A 23617-nucleotide genomic window follows, 5' to 3' on the forward strand; every position below is an offset into this window, starting at 1 on the left:
ATCCTATTCCTATTCTCTCCTTTAATTTTTTGCTGGCCCTTCTTTCAGAATCTTTTCTCTGCTTCTGTTATCTCCCAGTAGCTTCTCTATTTTTTACATTTTAGTTTATTATTATTTTCTAAATTTTCACCGGTATTAACAACAATATACATCTTTCTCTAAGTGTTACTTTTGTTTCTCTCTTTTGTTAAAGCATTTGTGTGTGTGTGTGTTCTCCCTTCACTCTCCCAGTTCTATTTTCACGTGGGTTGTTTTCATTGTGACTGTCAAGATATTTTGTAAGATACCTCTTGTTTCCTGGAAGTTTAGTTGCGTATTGTCCTGCCTTGCCAGCACCCGTACAACAGCTTACATGACAAGGTTGGGGCTGAGACACAGCCAACCTGAGAGGAGGGTCCTCCCAAGGACTGATCAACGACAATCTAGACCCAACCACAACAGGAGAACATAAAGAAACCACAAAAGGGACACCCACAAGAGGGACAAACACACCTCTGGGCTCCACTGGACCCACAAGACAAAATCCCATCCCACAGGACTGGAGGACAGCAGATATATCTAATATGTAGATACAAACACTAAGACCTACCAAAATGGGGAGACAAAGAAACAACCCCCAAATTAAAGAAAAAGAAACATCGCCAGAAAAAGACTTTGATGAGATGGAGTTAAGCAAGTTATCAGAAATGAAGTTCAGATTATTGATGATGAAGATGTTCAAGGAACTTAAGAAGACACTAAATGATAAGATCGAGGACCTTAGTGAAAATATGAAAAAAGAGATACATTCCATAAATAAAACTCAGAGATAAAGAATGCTGTATCTGATATCAAGAATGTACTAGAAGGAATTAAAAGCAGGCTCAATGAAGCAGAAGATAGAATAAGTGATTTAGAAGACACGGTAGAAAAAAATCACACAATCAGAGCAGCAAAAAGAAAAAACACTTAAAAAGCATGAGGACAGTCTAAGGGAGCTTTGGGACAACATGAAGCAAAACAACATTCGCATTATAGGAGTGAGTGCCAGAGGGGGAGGAAAGAGAGCAAGGGATAGAGAACTTGGTGGAGGAAATAATTATAGAAAACTTCCCTAGGCTGGCGAAGGAGAAAGCCACACAAGTTCAGGAAGCACAGAGGGTTAAAAACAAGAGGGACCCAAAGAGACCCACTCCGAGACACATCATAATTAAAATGGCAAATGTCAAGGACAAAGAGAAAATAGTAAGGGCTGCAAGAGAGAGAGAAGCAGTGACCTACAAGGGAACCCCCATAAGGCTGACAGCTGATTTCTCAACAGAGACTCTTCAGGCCAGAAGGGAGTGGCATGAAGTTCTTCAAGTAATGAAAAGCAAAAACATGCAACCAAGATTGCTTTATCCAGCAAGGCTATCATTCAAATTTGAAGGTGAAATAAAAAGCTTCCCAGACAAAAAAAGGCTAAAGGAGTTCAGTACCACTAAACCAGCATTGCAAGAAATGCAAAAAGGACTGCTTTAAGAAAAAGAATCAATAGTGAGAGAAACATACATCAGCATAAAGGGCAAAAAATAGCATTAAATAAGTTGATATCAATAGTAACTTTAAATGTAAATGGAATAAATGGTCCAATCAAAAGACAAAGGGTAGATGAATGGATAAGAAAACAGGACCCAAATATATGCTGTCTACAAGAGACCCACCTGAGAGCAAAAGACTCACACAGGCTAAAAGTGAAGGGAATGGAGTAAAATATTCCATGCAAATGTAAAGGAAAAGAAAACTGGAGGAGCAATTCTTATTTCTGACAAAACAGACTTCAAAATAAAGATCATAACAAGAGACAAAGATGGCCACTACATATTACTAAAGGGATCAATCCAACAGGAGGAAATAACCCTTATAAACATTTATGCACCCAATACAGGAGCACCTAAATATATAAAAAATTTCTTGGGGGACTTTAAAAAGGAGATTGACAGCAACACAATCATAGTGGGGGACTTTAACACCCCACTGTCAGCATTGGACAGATCATCAAGACAAAAAATCAACAGGGAAACGCAGACCTTAAATGAATCACTAGACCTAATGGACTTAACTGACATTTACAGAACCCCAAAGCAGCAGAATACACATTCTTCTCAAGTGCACATGGAACATTCTCAAAAATAGACCACATGTTAGGGCACAAGCCAAGTCTCTACAAATATAAGAAGATTGAAATCATGTCAAGCGTCTTCTCGGATCACAATGCCATGAAACTAGAAATAAACCACTATAAAAAAACTCAAAAAAATTCAAACACATGGAGGCTAAGTAGCATGTTATTAAACAATGAATGGGTTACCAATAGATCAAGGAAGAAATCAAACACTTCATGGAAAGTAACGAAAATGGACAACAACCCAAAACCAATGGGACACAGCAAAAGCAGTCCTGAGAGGAAAATTCACAGCATTACAGGCCTATCTCAAGAAACAAGAAAAGGATCTAATGAACCATCTAACACAACAACTAAAAGAACTAGAATGGGAACAGCAAGAAAATTCCCAAGGAAGTAGAAGGAAGGAAATAATAAAAATCAGAACAGAGATTAATGACATAGAGACTAAAAAAACAATACAAAAAAATCAATGAAACCAAGAGCTGGTTCTTTGAAAAGGTAAATAAGATTGATGCACCTTTTGCCAGACTCACGAAGAAACAAAGAGAGAGGACCCAAATAAATACAATCAGAAATGAAAGAGGCGATATAACAACTGACCCAACAGAAATACAAAGGATTGTAAGAAAATATCATGAGCGACTATATGCCAACAAATTGGACAACATGGGGGAAATGGACAAATTCCTAGATGCATACAACCTTCCAAAGCTGAATCAAGAAGAAGCAGAAAACCTGAATAGGCCGATAACAACTAATGAAATTGAAGCAGTAATCAAACTCCCAGCAAACAAAAGTCGTGGACCAGGTGGATTTACAGGCAAGTTTTACCAAACATTCAAAGAAGAATTAACACCTATTGTATTCAAACTATTCCAGAAAATTCAAGAGGAGGGAAAACTCCCAAACTCTTTTTATGAGGCCAGCATCATCCTAGTCCCAAAACCAGATAAAGATACTACAAAGAAAGAAAATTACGGGCCAATATCCCTGATGAACATAGATGCTAAAATCCTCACTAAAATACTAGCAAACCGGATCCAGCAATACATTAAAAAGATCATACATCATGACCAAGTGGGATTTATTCCGGGGATGCAAGGCTGGTACAACATCCGCAAATCAATAAATGTGATACATCACATAAACAAAATGAAAGACAAAAATCATATGATCATATCAATAGACGCAGACAAAGCATTCGACAAAATCCAGCACCCATTTCTGATAAAAACTCTCAGCAAAGTGGGAATAGAGGGATCATACCTCAACATAATAAAGGCCATATATGACAGACCTACAGTCAACATCATACTCAATGGGCAAAAACTAAAACCATTTCCATTAAAAACCGGAACAAGACAGGGATGTCCACTTTCACCACTCTTATTCAACATAGTACTGGAAGTCCTCACCATAGCCATCAGACAGGAAGAAAACATAAAAGGTATCCAAATTGGAAAGGAGGAAGTAAAAGTGTCATTATTTGCAGATGACATGATATTGTACATAGAAAACCCCAGAGACTCCATCATAGTACTACTAGATTTGATAAACGAATTTGGCAAGGTAGCTGGATACAAAATCAACATCCAGAAATCAATGGCATTCTTATATATCAACAATGAACTTTCCGAGAGTGAAACTAAAAAAGCAATACCATTTACCATTGCAACTAAAAAAAATAAGATACCTAGGAATACACTTATCCAAGGATGTAAAAGACCTATACTCGGAAAACTACGTGACACTGAAAAAAGAAATAAAGAAAGATATAAATAAGTGGAAGAATATACCATGATAATGGATTGTAAGAATTAATATCATTAAAATGTCCATACTACCCAAAGCAATTTATAAATTCAATGCAATTCTTATGAAAATACCAACAGCATATTTCACAAACCTAGAACAAACATTTCAAAAATTTATATGGAACCAAAAAAGACCCCGAATAGCTGCAGCCATCTTGAGAAAAAAGAACAGAGTGGGAAGGATCACATTACCAGACTTCAAACTGTACTACAAAGCCACTGTAATCAAAACAGCCTGGTATTGGTACAACAACAGGCATATGAATCAATGGAACAGAACAGAGACCCCAGAAATAGACCCACGCCGTTATGTTCAGTTAATATTTGACAAAGGAGGCAAGAGCATACAATGTAGTAAAGACAGTCTCTTCAATAAGTGGTGCTGGGAAAATTGGACAGATACATGCAAAAGAATGAAACTAGACCACCAACTTTGACCATACACAAAAATAAACTCAAAATGGATAAAAGACTTAAATGTAAGTCACGAAACCATAAAAATCCTGCAAGAAAACATAGGCAGTAAAGTCACAGACATCCCACGTAGTGGACTTTTCACTGATACATCTCCTCGGGGAAGAGAAACAAAAGAAAAAATAAACATATGGGACTACATCAAACTAAAAAGCTTCTGCACAGCAAAAGAAAACAGCCTCAAAATACAAAGGAATCCCACTGTCTGGGAAAACATATTTGCCAAGGATGTATCTGATAAGGGGCTAATCTCCAAAGTGTACAAAGAACTCATAGCACTCAGCAACAGGAAGACAAACAACCCAATTAAGAAATGGGCAAAGGCCTTGAATAGACACTTCTCCAAAGAGGACATACGGATGGCCAATGGACACATGAGCAAATGCTCAACGTCGCTAATCATCAGAGATGCAAATTAAAACCACAGTGAGGTATCACCTCACACCTGTCAGAATGGCTCCATCAACAAATCAACAAACGACATGTGCTGGCGAGGGTGTGGAGAAAGGGGAACCTAGTGCACTGCTGGTAGGAATGCAGACTGGGGCAGCCACTATGGAAAACAGTATGGAGGTTCCTCAAAAAATTAGAAATGGAGCTGCCGTTTGACCCAGTGATTCCACTCCTAGGAATGTATCCTAAGAATCCTGAAACACTAATCAGAAAGAATATATGTACCCCAATGTTCATAGCAGCACAGTTTACAATAGCTAAGATCTGGAAACATCCCAAGTGCCCATCAGTAGCTGAGTGGATAAAAAAGCTGTGGGGCATTTACACCATGGAATACTACGCAGCTGTAAAGAAGAAGGATCTCGTACCCTTTGGGGCAGTATGGATGGACCTGGAGAATATTATGCTAAGTGAAATAAGCGAGGCAGCGAAAGAGAAATATCACATGATCTCGCTTATACGTGGAATCTAAAGAACTTAATAAACTGATGAGCAGAATAGAGTCAATCACATGGAAGCATAGATGAGACTGACGAATGTCAGAGGGATGGAGGAGGTCGGGTGGGTGGAGGGGGAGAGAGTAACCAAAGAATTTATGTGCATATATGCACAACCCAAGGACATGGACAATGGTGGGGAGAGGGGCTGGGAGGGGGAAGGGACAGGGCGAACAGGTCATGGGGGAGAGAAAGGGACATCTGTAATATTTTAAACAAAAATAAAATAAAATAATAAAATAAATAAAAATTTAAAAAATGTGAAAGTAAAGTTTGAAGAATAAGAAAAAGAAATAATGACCACAGAATTGTCAGTATCTAATTTTAAAGATTACCCCTGAAATTAATATTATTAAGCTAGATATTTCATTTGCATGATACTATAGGGTTAGGGTCCAAATAAAGTAAATGTGGAACAAAACTCTAGTTTTAGAAATATTAGAATAAAAATAGATAATTTGACTTATAGTATAAACAATTTTTAAGTTACTGCTTATTCTTACCATTATTTCTCATATTAACGGGTAAGAAAGTAGGAAAGAGGCTGCTTTAGGTTTTCCCCAATATCTATTTTCTCCTTCCCATTAAAAAACAAAACAAAACAACAACAATAAAACATTTGCTTTGTATCTGAGTGCATCATCACTCTGGTTAAAGGCTACATTTCCAATTGACCTTGCATCCAGGTGTGGCCACATGGTCAATTTCTGGTTAATGGATGCATGTATGTATCTAAGATCGCTGAAAACATTGATGACACAAAATCTTGTACACATTTGCACCTTTGCACACACTGTAGAGACTTGTGCACAGCAACATGATTCATAATAGCCAAAAGTGGAAGCAATTTAAATGCCTATCAACTGATTGATAGCTAAATAAAATGCAGGCACATCCATGCAACTGAATATTACCCTGCGATAAAGAGGAGGAAGGTACTGGCTCACGCTGCAACCTAGGTGAGCTTTGAAGACATTACTCTGTGACAGGGAGTCACAAGAGGCCACATATTGTATGATTCCATTTATATGCAATGTCCCAAACAGGCAAACCCATAGAAAAAAAGAAGCAAATAATGAGTGCCAGGGGATGGAGGGAATGTGGGGAATTTGGAGGTGAGCATTTATTGTGGGGGGTGATAAAAGTTTTCTGGAATTAGGTAATGGTGATGGTCACACAACTCTGTGAATATCCTGAAAATGACCAATTGAACACTCTAAAATTTTTAAATGTGTATTTTATGTTATGTGAATTTATCTCAGTTCTTTAAAAAGTAATTCCAATAACTTCCAGGTCGTCTTTATAGAAACGGCGTGTCCTCTCTTTACCTTTCCTTCAGCTCCGGGCTGGACACAGACATGGTAGTAGGAATTGGCTTGGATACAAACATGAAGGCAACTCACTGAGGAGAGAGTAAGATAGAAGCAGCTCTGTGTCTGATACGACAGAGCTAACCAAGCAGCCTGGACAGCATTTTCCTAAACAGTCGGGTGGAAGATAATTAAAATTCAATTTAGTTGAAGCCTCCGTTATTTAGGGTCTCTGTTATAGGAGACAAACCTTAATTGTAATTCAAGAAATATTATTTAACTTTCAGAATCGATGGTAAATTTTGTTGCTATTATCTTTTAACTTCTGTCCAGCCATCCATATAGAGGTTGAGATTCCAAACAGCATTTCAACAGAGGCAGAGTGGTGCTGTGTCTGGGTGCACATGCTTTTTTGTTAGACAATCTTAGAATTGATCCTATCTCTGCGGCTCACTCCCCATATGACTAATTTATTGAATCACCCAGTCACATTTTCTCACCTGCAAGATAAAAATAATAGCATCAGCTTTATGCCTAACATACAGCAAGGGCTCAATAACCTGTAGATCTTTAGACAGAGCATTATTTAAACTCTGGATTTTTCTTGTTATATGTCAGTTTCTCTCCAGGGAAATTTTTCCTTTGGTTTCTTTGTCTTCTGCTTTCCCAGTCCTCTACAGTTCTAAAATGGATTGCTAACCATACAATGAAATACTGCTTCTTAATTACTGTTCAATATTACTGATCAGGAGATGAGTAAGAGCAGTCAACAGCTATGGTTTGCTCTCACCAGTAGTGTTACTAACTAAGTGAACAGATAGTATAAATCAGAAATATTTGTGATTAGCTATTTTTTTAAAGCAATTCAAATTAGATAGTCTTTTGCATACACCCTGTAGGGATAACAGTGCTCTTGAAAAGTTGTTATTCATGCCCATGAGACATGCAGAAAGCAAACTGCAATCTCCAAAATCCTGTGTCATTTGGCCTGATGCATAGCGCCAAGCGCAGTTGGCAATCTGGGCAGAAAGTGCTAAATTACTGTACTTGCTGACACCTTTAAATGAACCTTAAATGAACAATTCATCTCCTAAACTCAATATGCTGTAGGCACATTACTAAGTGAAACCTAAGGAAATATTGTCTAATAGGAGAATTTTCCTAATCCATAAGACCCCAGCTAATAAAAATTATCTCAAATATGCATTAAACTAATGTACAAGCTCAACATTATATGAGGCACGAATTATTCTAATTGAATACTGTCTAATCTAATGCACTACACTATTTTATTAATTCACTGTATGTGCCTGAAAGTTTTGACTTCAAGATTTAAATTTCTATGGATTGTTTTTGTATAAGTATCATGAATTGCAATAACTATTAAATTGAGTAAGGAAGACTAATGGAGTACAACCAGATTGTTAAATTTATTGTGTAGTTTTTGCATGGCTTTTCTTGCCAAGTTGATTTTAAATATTTTATACTATTTAATGCAAATCTGATTATTATTAAAATAAAGGTCATGGCCAAAAGATTATGTGATGTTAATAATAAAAATAAGTATTTATTGAGCAGTCTCTTAGGTGCTGTGTATAAGACTAAATAGTTTCCATACATAATAGTTTCTCTCACAACAAATCTATATGGTGAAATCATGGTTATTCCCATATCAGAGTGGAGGAAATGAAGATTTAGTAAGGTTAATAGAGAACAAATATATTTAAGCCAAAATTTATTTGTATATTTTGGGGAGAGAAGCAAATGACCACAAGCATAGTGTTAAGTTTATTATATATTTAAAAGCTGTCTGTCTGAAAAAGCTATGAGAAAAAACAAGTCAACTAATCCTTTCTGAGTTGTTGCAGAGAGTAAAATTTAGAAAACTGAGCTTTTTTTAGTTTGTAAAGAAAATAAAAGATATAATGTAATGGCTTGTGCAAAGGAAAAAAAACTGTGTGTGTGGTACACTTGATTCAAGAGTACTTTTTGTGTTAATTTTTAAAAGTTATGATGCTCTAAATAGTTATCAAGATCAGTTCATATTTGAGACGTGACACCTTAATTGAGTAGTTCCTATTATAGGCATATTTGCTGCCCTCTGGTGGCTACTGCCTTAACAACAGAACCATTACTAAAAGCAGGGTATACTAAAATTTTTTAATCATAGTCTTTTAGAAAATATTATCAAACAACCTATATTAACAGTCAGAAGAACCATAAGATATAAGCAATTATACCCTTCCATTGGATTCTAAGAAACTAAATATCTTTATAAAACTATAGTCCTTAAAAATTCTTATGTTTTTAAAGAGATTCATTTGGGGAACTTTTATATTAAGGAGTCAGGAGACTGTCCAAGACTTTGCTGTCAATTGAACACTGTCTCAAATAAAATTTGAAAAAAATCAGTGAATCATATCAGTGCTTTCTTTACATATCTGGCCAAAGTTGCATGGCTACTTTTAAAGATCAACGTAACAATTTTACTTCACATCCTCATTACATTTTTTCTCAAGTGTTATCTAGCGTAGCTTCAGCCCTAAAGTAACTTGCAATGTTTCCATAAGATTGTCATACTAATTTAAATATCCAAATAAGCTTGAAGAGATTAAAAATAAATTAAAACATGACTGCATTTTCCATTAGTCTTAGTAATTATAGGAGGATATTGCAGAATATTTGATTTAGGAGTTGCTAAATTATTTTTAACTAATCATAGGAAGCATCTTTAAAAAATGATTGAAGTTAAATATTAGGAAGGACTTGATATATTCTAGGGAATTTTCATTTATCTAAAGATATCCTTAGCATGCAATTTCTAATTACATATTTCCTATGATAAACTTTAAATGTTAGTGCATAAAGATGTTTCAATTTCTATAACTGAAGAATATATTTCAGTGGAGATGTTTTTTAAAATATTTTCATTCTCGCCTGGCCTGGCGTGGCTCAGCGGTTGAGCATCAACCTAGGATCCAGGCGATCGGGGTTTGATTCCCGGTCAGGGCACATGCCCGGGTTGCAGGCTCGATCAATGACTCTCTCATCATTGATATTTCTATCTCTCTCTCCTTCTCTTTTCCTCTCTCTGAAATCAATAAAGATATATTTTTAAAAAATAAAAATAAAATAAAATATTTTCATTCTTTTGGCATGGTTTAAGTGAACACCTGCTATAAGTTAGGGAACATGTACCCACTAACTTAGCCAGGCTTTTATACATGATACAATTTTTTAATTAATTTTTAAAATTTTTTTCTATTTCCTAAATAAAAACCAGCTCACATTGTTAATGACAATTTCACAGACCATATTGAAGGTAATGATGTCTATTACAATGGCTCAGCCCTCTTGTATTTGTTTTACATAATCCTCACTCCTCAGTCTTTCTCTTTTATAATGTAAATTATTGCTACTATAATGGCAATTTAAATCATAAACTTGATAAATTTTTGAGCTCTTCGACATTTATAAAACCTAAAACAATAAAAAGTGCCCAACTCACAATTTCACAATGGTCACTAAGTTGCTGGTTGTAACTAAATATTTTACTGTTTGGGGGCAGGTAACCTGAAGGACAGCTGGTCTACCCAACTGTGTGTTGGATAGGGTTCAATTTTTCCACTTTACCCTGGAAACTGTGTCATGTTGAAAATCTCAACATCCCTTAAAACTTTGTTGACAGATAGGTCTTATAATTTATCCATATTCACAGTGTCTCATACTCCTCTCTGATGTCTAGTATCTCCATCAGCAAGAATGTGATCGGTGATGAATTAATTGAATGATTATTTTTGTGTGTACTGATTTCTATATCTACACTGCAATGCCATGCCTGGCTTCTTAATCAAATGCAACATTGATAATGCAAATTAATTTATCATGCCTTATGATAACATCCTATAGTTGTTTTAAAACACTTCCACAAACTCTTTGACATCTCTTTCTGATAAGAGGTGGTGTCTATATCCCCTCCCTTTGAATGTAGGTTGGTCTAAGTGACTCAACAGGATAGAATCAATGGAGTACAGCAGAGATGACACTGTGTGACTTCCAGAGCTGAGTAATAAAAGCTGCTGCTGCTGCTTTGCTCCCTGGAGCACTCATGCTTACACCAGAGGTCACTACCTTGAAGCCGCCATGCTGCGAGGAAGCCCAACCACTAGAGAAACTGTAAGTTAGTTCTCAGATTGAAAGATTCACATTAACTTTAGTCATATTAATTTTTTGTATTAAATTTTTCTTCGGAGTTACATGGTTTAGCCTTTTCCCTGTCCCTGTTGATCAAGGTATTTTCTGAGATTTTTACCAAGAATGTAGTTGACGACAAAAGGACAATATTTCTAAAATGCCAATATGGATAACTATTGGTAGAACAAGTTCAGGAGTGTTAACAAAAGACAATCTGTAATAAAACATTGGCCAGGGTCCTTTGACACCCTTCACAGAAAACTTGAAGAGGAATCCAAACAAAAATCTTTTTTAAAACTAACCCTCTATTGTGTAGTTTGTTTAATGCGACATAAGTATGTTTATCTAGAAAGGATTAGAGACTAAAGGGGCATTTTTGTTTGATACTTTTTGACATATATTATTAATTTAGTCATTTGCACTTCTGAGTGTTTATCAGCTCACCCAGGAAGGCTTCTTGTGGGAATTAGTATATCTGAATAGCTGTAACTTAATTGAATTTTATCCTGATCTGTAGGATAACCAAAGGGACTGCTTTAAAAGGGGTTTCAAAGGCAGAGAAGACACTCTGCAAAATGGCTCTCACAGAAGGAAATGAAGGAATGACAAGAGACCTGTGATTATCATGTTATGTCTCTAAGATTCAAATAAAAATGATAACATCACCTCATATATACATTTAAATGATAGCAAATATTTCAGGGCCTAATTTCAAATTTCCCCTTCCAAATATCCCTTTATTTATTTCCCCCTTTATTTAGAGGGCCTCCATCCAACCAAATATTGATAATAAGCTAAGCATTTTGAATCTCACTTATGTTTCATATATTATAGCAGATATGAGTTCAGAAATAGGAACGGGGCACATATTTTTTGCCTTCAAGGGATTTGCTATTATTTGGGCAGGAAGGCACATGTATTAAAAAGGCAAGTGAAGATTAAAGTTTCATGAGCTCAAATGTCAATGTGCAAAGGAGATAGGTTTGTTCAAAATATATTAAAATATTGAAAATTTTTAAAACATTATTTTAACTTTCCCATTGTTTGACATTTAGTTATGCCATTAAGCACAAAGTTCTATGAATATTAGTTTTATGTTCAGAAAAGTAATAACGACAATAAAAGCTAGCCGTAATTGATGGCTTCTTTTGTGCTAAACATTCTTCTGAGTGCTGCATGTGCTTTAATTTATGAACTTAGGTTATTTTGAACCTTGAGCTAGCTTTCATCCTTAAAAAAATTAAAATCAATCAATCATTAAATAAATACAATCCTAAATCATGGGAGTATAATTTACCAGGGGTAAATGTTTCTAATGCTTTTAAAGATTAATAAAAATACTTTGTTTAAAATATATCGTTGAGTAAATTTATTTCTCCTTTCTTATGTTCATGTTTCCTGAATAATTTCTACACTTTTTCTCTCCTAAGATGTCATTAAAACTTCTCCCTTTCACAGCCAAGGCATTCTGGATGCAAATCTCTGTGCATATAAACCTATAAATCCACGCAAATGCCATGATCCCCTGTATTTCCAGGTTGTCTCCATCATTAGTGGAATTTCATGGATTATCATAAAATTCACAAGACATAAATCACATTAAGTAGGAATGGTCTAAAGGGTCATATGCACTCTAAAAATCATTTTCACCAAGTGAAAGGTAAGAGCTTCTTTAGGTAATTGATTTTACTTAATAGGTTTTTTTCCTCCACTATGGTGTATTAAATAAAGCAGCTCATTAACTTTAATTAAATGTATAAATGCATTGATGATCCTCTCAAACAAATACCGTTTAAAGTATTTATACATTTTATAATTAATATTACTAATTTACTAACTTCTGTAATAGCTTATGCATTAGGAATTTATTTGGTGTTAACTTAGGTGCCAGTTTTCCTGGAGGGCAGTGATAACAGACAATAACAAAATGAGGAGATACACTTTTCAAGAGACAAACAGATTATAGCTTTAATAAAAACAATGTATCATTTAGGCCAACTAAAAGTGGAGATACTAAATGTTACAAGGCACAGAGGCTCAAATTTAAAAATAATGCAGAGAGAGTATCCCATCTTTGAGTAGCTCTTCTCCTTCTCTCCACCTAAGTCTTCTATAGGAGGTCTAAGTTTAGACGTAAAATTATATTACACCTGAATGTGTTTTTAAGCAATTCCCATGCCTCCTTCTGTAGCATTCCACCACCCCCAGCCTGTCCTTTGCCACACGGAGCCTAATGTCTTTGAACTCCTAGCTGTGCTCTTCCCACAAAGCCTCTCATCACAAAAGCAACAGAATCATTTATTCATTCAAAGGATAAAACAAATGATAACAATGTATATGTATCTTCCCTTCATATAGGGTGCTTCCATTTCTTTAAGTTATAAAAATAAATCCATTGAGATTGTTTCAAACCTAAAATTGCAAGGGAAGTCTTCAAAGAGAAAAATTCCAAGATTTAAATTTCAGAAAATAGCAGTTGGCCTCCTACTCCAGTTTTCATTGTGAGAAAAGAAAAAGGAACGTATCTGGAGGAAAATAACCCCAGTTTTAAAACACTGAATTGTACCTCACTATAGCTTGGCATTTCAGGTATTACTATATTTTTCCAATTAGGCTAAAAACTTCATGAAGGGAGGCAGAATGAAAAATAAAGATGTATTTTTTTTTTATTATTTGATCAATTTTTGCCAAAAGCAACCTTTTCAATTCAGGGGGGATATGTATCCTCTTTAAATAACTCATTGATTCTAAAAGATTGTTTTATAAACCAGGGGACAGTATCCAATATTGGAGACATAAAGACTGCTCTGCGCTAAAAGATTTTACCGTCAGTGTATGCGATCAAGTGTTATCAGGGCACACGGGGGTCATCAGTTAATCTTTACCTTTTTCCCAGTGTGACTGTACTTAGAAGCCTCCCAGGTCATACTGTTTGAGGTAGCTGCTTTGTAACTGGAAATGTAGACACGCCTTCTAAACGCTATAGAACTTTACTTTGTAGTTTATGAAATAGTGCTTGTAGTGATCATTAATGTTTTACAACTTGAGGAGTTATAAACTAGAAACTGCAAGATTCAGTAAAAAAATAAAGACTTGAAGCTATTCTCATTTAATGGAGTTTAAAAGTTGTAAAGAAATCTTGTTCCTATAAGAAATAGTTTGCAAAATAATAAATTTACCAAAATAACTGTCCTGGCTTTGTGTGTGTGTGTGTGTTGTGGGTGGGGGCAGAAATGAGGTAGGAATAAAAAGAAAAGAAAATTAAAATGAGAATCATGGATCACTCATCACAGACAGCAAGAACCTCCTGTGCAAATGGCTATGAGGTACACACCTAGAAGATGGCAACACAGCAGCAGTGAGAGGTCCACGACGCAGGCATGGCATGCAACCAGCCAGTGACCACCATGAGAGATGTTCAAGGCTCACGTTGTTTCAGAAGAGTAGGGACAGGGCTCACAAACTATTCAAACTTCACTCAATCAAGCTTCATCCCTTTGCTCACAGAGCAACTAATGATCCTTTTTGGTATCATACACAGAAGATTTAAATTTATTAGCAGCCAACCCTTTGCCCACTAGGAGTGATGCCCCTACATGTTGCAAATTTTTGCATAAGCCCCATCTGAATTTCCTCCTGTTAACATCTTTCTTCTCAAAGCTTAAGGATTCTTTTAAACCAAACGAGGAAGATATTTTATATTAAATTATGTTATTATATTAAAGGCAATTTTGTCTTTTGATTGAATTATTGTTTAATTCCTTTACATTTAATGTTTTTATTAATAGAGTTAGATTACGCCTGCCACATTATTTTTTGTTTTATATGTCTATGTCTTTTATGTTCCTCTATTCCTCCTTTACACTAAGTGAGTATTTTTCCACTTAGTATTTTAATGTAACTTTTTTTTAATGATTATTTTACTTTTTAAAAAGTTATGTTCTTAGTAGTAGCTTCAGGGATTTTCATATGCATCTTAACATATTAGAACCTAATTTAGATTTACATTAGATTAATTCCATTGAGATATAAAAACATGATTTCTATATAGCTTGATTACATTATCCCATTTTTGTGGTATTCTTGTTATATTTATTACATTTATATAAGATATGAACTAAACAATGCATTGTTATAATTATTACTTTATAAAACTTTATTTTAAAGAAGCTGAGGAAAGAGAACAAGTACATGTTTATAGCATGTATAGTACATGTATTTATATGTTCTTATATATCATGTATGCTCTCTTCCTTTGTCCCTGCAGATCTGAGTTACCATCTGGTATCATTTTCTTGGCTAAATACAACTTTGCTCCCACTCACTTCCTTTGTGCTGTTATTGGCAAATAACTCTTTTATAGGTAATAAATAACACAATTACATACACATGATTTTATACAATTTATTTTTAAATTAGAAAAGAAGAGATAAGCTTTTACCACTTACATATTTCTCCAAACCTCAGGAATGAATCATACTTTGTATCAGTCTTGAACTGTGATCCAAGTGACTTAGGAGTTAAGGATTTGTACCTAGATCTTCAGAAAGCAAGACTTACTTGAAGAGATGATGATTTAGAAAAACATATCCAGTGTCTCCTCCACTGGTCCTCAAAGCATGAAGGAAACTACAGTCTGAATGTGTTAGGAGCCATGCCCAGCTAATATCGGCCAGTCATTTTAAAAATTCCTACGTGTTAAGGTCCAAGGACTTAAGTATAATTAAAAGCGTAAGTTTATAAATGAACAATTCTCTGTGTGGAATCAAAAGCTTTAGACTTTGATGCCACAGAGCAGCAGGAAAAGATTTCAGACCCATTTCCTGGGCTGACTGAACAGCAAATGTACTTGACAATGGAGGGGTGAAATAAATGACCTGTGAAAGGTGTCATCCAACCACGCATTTTTGTGATTTCAATGGTCACAAACATTATGACTCCTGCTCCTCAGTTTTATCCTATTTTTAACTGGAATGTAAAAATCAGATATTACGTGCGGAAGAATCAAGCTTTTACGGAAAGGTAAAAGAGGTTTTCTCTGAAATTAGCAGCACTTCCCACTTCGCACCATGGCATGGGGAGGCCTCGGCCTGCCCTGCCTGGGAGAACGCTGTGCGCAGCGAGGCGCGGGGGGGCGTCGGCAGACTGGAAGGTTCGGGCGCTAGAGTCCGGCGGGAACGATGCCAAAGTAAGAAATTTCTTTTTAAATAAAACCTGCCAAAGTCGAATGACTCCTTCCCTCTGGCAAAATCATTGCCTCCCGGAAATAAGGTGTAACATCCCAGTTCTTTCAAATGAGACCCTCTGATTTTTCCTCCCCATCGCCCAGGGGTCAGATCCAAAGTCGCCCGGCTCTTAATAAGGTATCAAGGTTACAGTGAGCATAAGAACTACCCACGGAGCTGTAAGACACGTGGGAATGCTTTTAAGTCAGAAAAGGCTGGGGAGGAGGGCTACCAAGAAAGCCTAAAAAGCCAAAAAGGAAATGGCGTAACTGAGACAAATAAAAGAGAAATATAAATGCAACGTATCAGAAAATAATAAAATGAGTTTTCTTAATTTTTGACACTTTCTAACTTATTCTGGAGGGACTCTGAGAGCTCATCAAACCCGACTTTTTGTTCCCTTTCTAGATAAAGAAATTGTAGCTCACAAATGTGAGTACTGCCCCAAGTACGTTGAGATTCTTCTGAACCTATAGTTCCAGAAGCGTAATAACTAAAAAGGAAAAACAATGCCGTTGAAAGGGCGCATGCAAAAATTTAAGGGAAGAAAGTATATTATAAATAAAAAGCTAAATTTAAATTTTTATTACTTTGTAGATAGACCCCAATGAACTAAAAGAAAAAAAAAATTGAAGTCCCATGTGGGAAGCGTCTAATAGATACACATAGAAATACTGCATTTTTGACAGGGCATGTATAGGGAGTCCCAGAAAATTCCCACTAAGGAGGCAGGATTACTTTTCAATATCTTTTTAAAAAATGGACAAATGGTCAATGCTTACTTCTGACAGCTAAAATTGAAGAGGCTGATAAGAAACTTGAAGACAATTAAAAAAATTAAATAGTAGATAACTATACCGACCAAGACGGATAAACCTAAGGCTTTATTCAGTTTAAATGAAGGAGCATCAGTCCTCGGTTTTATAAAGGGCTTTTACACAGAAGATTAGTATCTGTTTACCATCAAAGAAAACACAATAGCTATAAGAGAACAGAAACTACGGAGAACATATAAGGAGCATTTATTAAAGAGCTTACTTTCTCTAACTCATATCACACAGTGCATTAAGGAAGTGAAAATAAGACAAGTATGCATGCAGGTGCACACCTATAGCCAGGAGCATTATACTATTGTATGCCATCAAAAAACCTACAGAGTCTAAATTATTTTCCCCTGGGGATAGATGGAAATAACCTCGATAATAGGAATCAGATGGTGATGACTTTTTTCCAGAATAGAGTTTTTACTCGATTAACACAAATAAAATAAGGAATTATTTTAAGCACTGAAAGGGAAACCTCTAAAATGCCACGTACCACACATTCAGATGGATTTTCCTACCCTCTCAGTTATCTCCTGGAAGCATAAAATTTTCTTGAAAGTCAATGGAAATTTATTCACATCTTTAAACCTAGCCTGGCACACAATACTATAGATAGATGGTAACTAGCACATTGGAGGTTCAATAGATATTAAATGAATTCCAAGGCTAGACAGAATTATTCTGTTCCTATTTTGAAGGGATAGAAGGACTCATGTAGCTTTGAGGAAGGCTGGAAATGTGTTATTATAGCTACACATTCACACTTCTGCTAAAGACGGAGTTGTTAGAAAATAAGGAGATAGTAAAAATTCATTCGGTGGGTGTGTAACGTTCCCTGACACATATCTCACCGTAGTAAGAATGAAATAACCCACCCACTTCCTCTCACCAGCATCACTAATAAAACTGTACCACATTTTTACATTATTATTAATAATTATTATTATTACCAAAGTAAGTCTAGTTCATTCTCCTCTTTTCTGAAATTCAATTTTTCTCAGTTGCTGCATCACAGTCTACATCACCATGATAAGTAACATTGTATTTTATGCATTTTTATCTGCGAACAGAAGCCAACATAATTTCTCTAAACTGAACAATGCTGGCCTCTTAGCTATTAGCCCACAATCCTTGTGTTTTCAGAAGCTGTCTTGGATAGACCTGAGGATTATGAACAGGGTCATAACAGACTGGAGTTAGCCATCTGATTGGTTTCCTTACAACTTCCTTTGGTCAATTTAGTTCTACTTTTGCAATCACAACAAAAATGCTCACTACTGTACATATGTGCTTGGTATTATGTACGCCTCTGAACTTGGGTAGAAAGACAATAGGAGTAAAGTCAGTGTAGCTTAGATTCTAGTTTTTTGGGTTTTAAAAAAATATATCATTATTCATTTCAGAGAAAGGAAGGGAGAGGGAGAGAGACAGACAGAAACATCAGTGATGAGAGAGTCACTGACCGGCTGCCTCCTGCCCGCCCCCACCTGGGGATCGAGCCCGCAATCCGGGCCTGTGCCCTGGCTGGGAATCCAACTGCTATTGCCTGGATCCCAGGTCGATGCTCAACCGCTGACTCATGCCTGGCCAGGCTAGATTCTAGCTTTAATAGTTATTTGGAAAACAGGCTAGGCTCTCTGAGCCTTATTTTCAGAATTTCTCCAAGATGTACTAATACCTGGGCGATCTTAGGCTGGCACATACCAACATGCTCACGCATGCCATTTCTAGCCAGCATCACTTCTGACTGGTTGGTGCTCATGCCACTTATATTGTTAAATATTTTGAGTAATCCTTATGATATCTATAATATAAAATATTTTGAGAAATTAAATAGATTGTGTCTGTAAACTTTCCATACTTAATTTCCCCCTTTCAGTCACTATTATTGTGTAATATATAACACATACGAAACTGTTGATGTGCTTGCAAATGCATACTGTATATTTTTTTCTATAAGACATGATATTGAAAGATGATTGATTATATTGCTCTCAGTATCTGAAAACAGTAACTATCCTCTAATAGACATGTAAGGATAAAAGTTATGTCAGTACCTCTCTAAGACAACATTCCAATGGTAGTATTAATACATTAATATGTTACATTAATATATTTTTGACATACATTTTTCTTTGATAAATATTAAGAAAAATAGATTCTTTTTGTACTATACTTATTGTATTATTTTAAATGCTTATGATAACTCATAAATTAGAAATATAATAAACATGTATTTTAACCCAACTGATTTAAAAGTACTATCCTATTACATGTCCTACTTCTAATTTTTAATTTTCCAACAGTTTTATACAGTGCATCTCAAATGAATGTGTACAAATTAATAATTCAGACACTGCAAAATAATGATAAAGAGAAAGTTGTAAAGTGTCTTGGTTTTTAAAACTCAAAGTTCTTTCCAAGGATAACAATCCACAGTAACAAGCAGAACATTTTAATTCATTATTTAGAGTTTGACTGCCATCTACAGGGGTAATTTATTCTTGTTGCCTTCCATTTATAGATAATCAATACAACTAAATCTTCCCTAATTTGATTAAGTTTGGTGGGGGTGGAGGGAGAGACTTGTAAAAATAGTCATTTGTTTCACTTAAAGATTATTCTTAAGAAAATTTAAATGATCACTCTTTAAGCTCTACATGTGACGTTTTGTGCATTGATTTAGTGTCTTATTGAGATATGGACTAATCATTCTCTTTCACATGCCAAAATGCTTAAAAGCTCATTTTAGGACCACAGTATAAAAAAACCTATGTATAAAATGATCCTAATTTAATGCCTACTTTATTCCTTTAAGCATTTATTTTAATAAAACTTCTAAATGCTTCAGCGAAGGGTATTGATAAGACAATGAATGAGCCAAATATAGTTGTACAAGATAAATAGCAAATGGTCTTATGGATCTGATTCAGGAAATTACCAAGCTAAAAGCAAAGTAGAAAATGCATACGTTAAAGTGGCTGAAATGAGGAATCCTTTTAAATACAAGCTCTATTTTTCCATGACACATTCTTATGAGTAGTTCATGCATGAATTTTTTTGTAAGTGTGCATAAATATATGAAAATATTTATTTATGTTTAATGATAAAATTAATGCATATACTCAATAACCTAATAAATACTGACATGAACTCTAGAATATTTGACAAAGTATTTTCTATCTAGGCACTCTTTCCTCATTTCTACCCTTGTCTCCACTATATATTGTTAGTCTCATGATTTTAAAAAGATGTCGTTTTAGCATATGTGTGTGTGTGGGAGGGGGGTGTATTTAAACATAGCATGTATGTGTGTATCTTCCAGATAAGATTTATGAAGATGCCCTGCTTCCTGACAGCAGTCAATGTAGAGCAAAGCCATCTTCTTTAAACTGCCCCCAAAATCATGTAACACAAGCCCAGATTCTATAATACATCCTTTCTCACACCTCTGATTGAGACGCACCCACAGTCCCCCATGGCATGTGTTTCACTTGCTAAAACCAGTAATAAGCCCAACTTGTTCAAATACGGGAGGGTCCCTAATGATCTTTGACTGAGGAACATTGACTCCTTAAATAGGTAACATAAGAACAACACAATATACTGGTTACCTGCAAACCATTCCAAAATTAGATTGAGAGAAACTAAAGCTGGTCTTTTCTCCAAAATGTTTGAATAGGCTTTTAGATTTTTAACTTTTAAGATTTCATTTTAATGAGGACTCTTCTGATTGAAAATAATGGAATCCATCCACCTTAGCTAGTTAAGCCAAAGTGATCTGGTCTTTCTCCACCTCATTTATTTGTATTGTTCTATGTCTGTATTTTGATTTTCTATGAGCCTATTTTTTGTTGTTGTGTAACCAACATCCGTCTTCCTTGACATAACCATTTTTGTTCAAGTTTTCCTTCTTCAGATATAGCACTTTGTCTCAGGAGAAGCCTGGCCACCTTTACATCCAAAGATGCACTGGTAGGATCTTACATGGGGGAGCAGAGGTAAATTTAGAAAACTCCAGGATTCATGTTCAGAATCTAGTTATTTAAAGATTTTGTCCTGAGCATAGTCTTATTCAAATGATAGTTTTAAAATAAATTTCTCAGGAGTGCAAACAATGGATTGGAAAGACAGTATAAGGGCAGAGAAAATGTTAGGCTATCTGCGTGCGGATTCGGGTGAGCTGAAGGAGACAATTAGGGCCGAGAAGATGTATTGACATGATGGATGAATCAGGCATGATGACCTTTTGAAAACGAGTGGATGAAAGGGAAGAGAAGTCAAAGGAGACCTAAAATATCAAACCAGAGAGAGGAATGAGAAGGAGAACTCACATTTGAGGCCAATGCTAGATGCCTGCTTTCAGACACACTGAAATTTGAGTGGAATAGTCAAAACTAGGTATGTGTCAGGGCTCAGAAGAGGACAGGGCTGGGAAACAGATCTTAACATAATCATACTGATTACGAGAAATACAGTAAGCTCTTAAGTATATGTTTCTAGTTATTTTGTTTTTCCAGTTTATACTAAAAAGGAAATAATGGACCCATAAAGGTGCCATTAATAATGCTTTTTATAAAAAGGCTCTATCCAAGCTAAGTTCAAGTTTAGTCTTTCGGTCCTTAAATTTTAATTAGCTATGGTTTAATCATTATTTTACATTAGAATTCTCCATGTTCTGTGATTCTAGTCATATGTAAGAAATCAAAATACATGCAAAATACAATAATTAACTTATAATATTGGTTACATTACCAGTTGGGAACATAAGATTTGGAGGTTTGACAAGTGATTACAAATTTTAAGATTAATTCAAGCGAATGTATTTTTTATTTTATAGTACCATAAATTTGCTCTCATCTTGATGCTTATCAAATTAACAAAAAATGAATGCAACAAGTTTAACTGTTGAGATTAAAGGTTTTGTGGGCATTATATTTGCATCAAATAATGGCTGGAGTCACTAATTGAAATTAGTATCCTATCTTGGAAAACAAGTATTTTTTGTGAGATTTTTTTAAAGGTAGAGATAATTCTCTATGTGTATCTTTTACTTTTGATTAGAGCAATGCTTTTGACAAGAGGTTTTACTCATCCTCAAAGATTAAAAAATAATTATAAATGGGTAATTTCAGTAATTCCTTTATTTTGTAAGTCAAGAGTGCTCTCGATTGAAATAACACATAATTGGGCAATGTAAGAATGCTACTTCTGGACACGTAAAACAACTTTTTTGAGAAAGAATCAAAACACCCATCAAAGTCCGCTAATGGCTTTACTAAGTCCAGTATGTCTCGTCCAGTGCAGAACTGGTGCTGATTTGCTGATCTGAGCAGACATATGGGGCCTCTAAGAAGAGCTAGTTGAGCAGAAAGAATTTTAGGTACTTCTCAGTACTTTTTTCATCTCCATATCCTTTGTGAAGCAAAAGTTTTGCTAAAGCCTGACCAGTTAAATAATAAATGAGTACTAAACACTAACTTGTAAAACACGAATGCTGTATTTTAATACAGAGGAAATAATCTAAAGATGGATGTCGCTGTCAATGTCTGAGAAGCTTGAGGGGAAACCCCAGGACGTCTGTTATCTGTATATCCATATGGAAAAAATAAATAAAATTTGTGCATCAAATCATACAAAAAGTAATTTCAGATAAACTGCAGCTCTCAGTAAGAAAAGAAAAATGATAAACTTGCAAAAGATAACACAGGAAAATATCTTCATTGCTTTGGTTTCAGGAGAGATTTTTTTTTTAACAATATACAAAAAGCATTAATCTTAAAGGATAGATCAATAACCACTTTAAAATTAAGAATTTCTGTTCATAAAATATACTATACAATATACAATATGAACATGTAATCAAGAAAAGCCTCATATCCAGGTTTTTTTAAAAACTCACAGTAATCTATAAGAAAATATATAGCCAACACAATAGAAAAATGGACAAAAATCATAGAGACTAACAATTAAAAATGGGCTCAAACTTCATTAGTCATCAGGAAAACTCCAATTAGAACTTTATTGAGATATTACTACATATGCACTGACGTGGCTAAAACTGGAAAGAATGGCACCACCAGTCACTACTAAGGGTATGGAACAAGAGAGACTCAGTACGCCTTGCAGGAGAGTAAGTGGGTACAACTATTTAGAAAGAGCATTTTACTCACTACTAATTTGAACAGACATGTAATACAAAGATCTCACAATATACTCCTAGGTATATTACCAACAGAAATACACATATCTGCATCTACATCTACATATATATGTATATACAGGGTATCCCAAAAAACGTATATATACACTTTGAATAACTGTATTTTATAAAGGCAGTGTTCATTAAAATACATTTCATTTGATTGAGCTATCAGCTGTTAAAGTGTGTATACATTTTTGGGGGGACACTCTGTATATAAGGAGTCCAATTAAATATACTTGCAAGGTAGGGAAAACTTAAACTATTATATTAGAAGTCAAGATAGTGGCTATGTTTGGGAAGAAAGGGGGGTTAATATTTAGGAGGGTTCATAAGAGGTGCTCCTGGACTAGGGTCAGCATTCTGTTTGGGGCAGTAGTTACATGAGTGCTCACTCCATGAGAGTTTATTAAGCTATATTTTATGTACTTGGCTATCCTGAAGTAAGGTTATTTCCAAACTAGAAAATTTATTTAAA

The sequence above is a fragment of the Miniopterus natalensis genome, chromosome 2 (assembly GCF_054644295.1).
Source record: "Miniopterus natalensis isolate mMinNat1 chromosome 2, mMinNat1.hap1, whole genome shotgun sequence".
NCBI classification, from domain to species: domain Eukaryota; kingdom Metazoa; phylum Chordata; class Mammalia; order Chiroptera; family Miniopteridae; genus Miniopterus; species Miniopterus natalensis.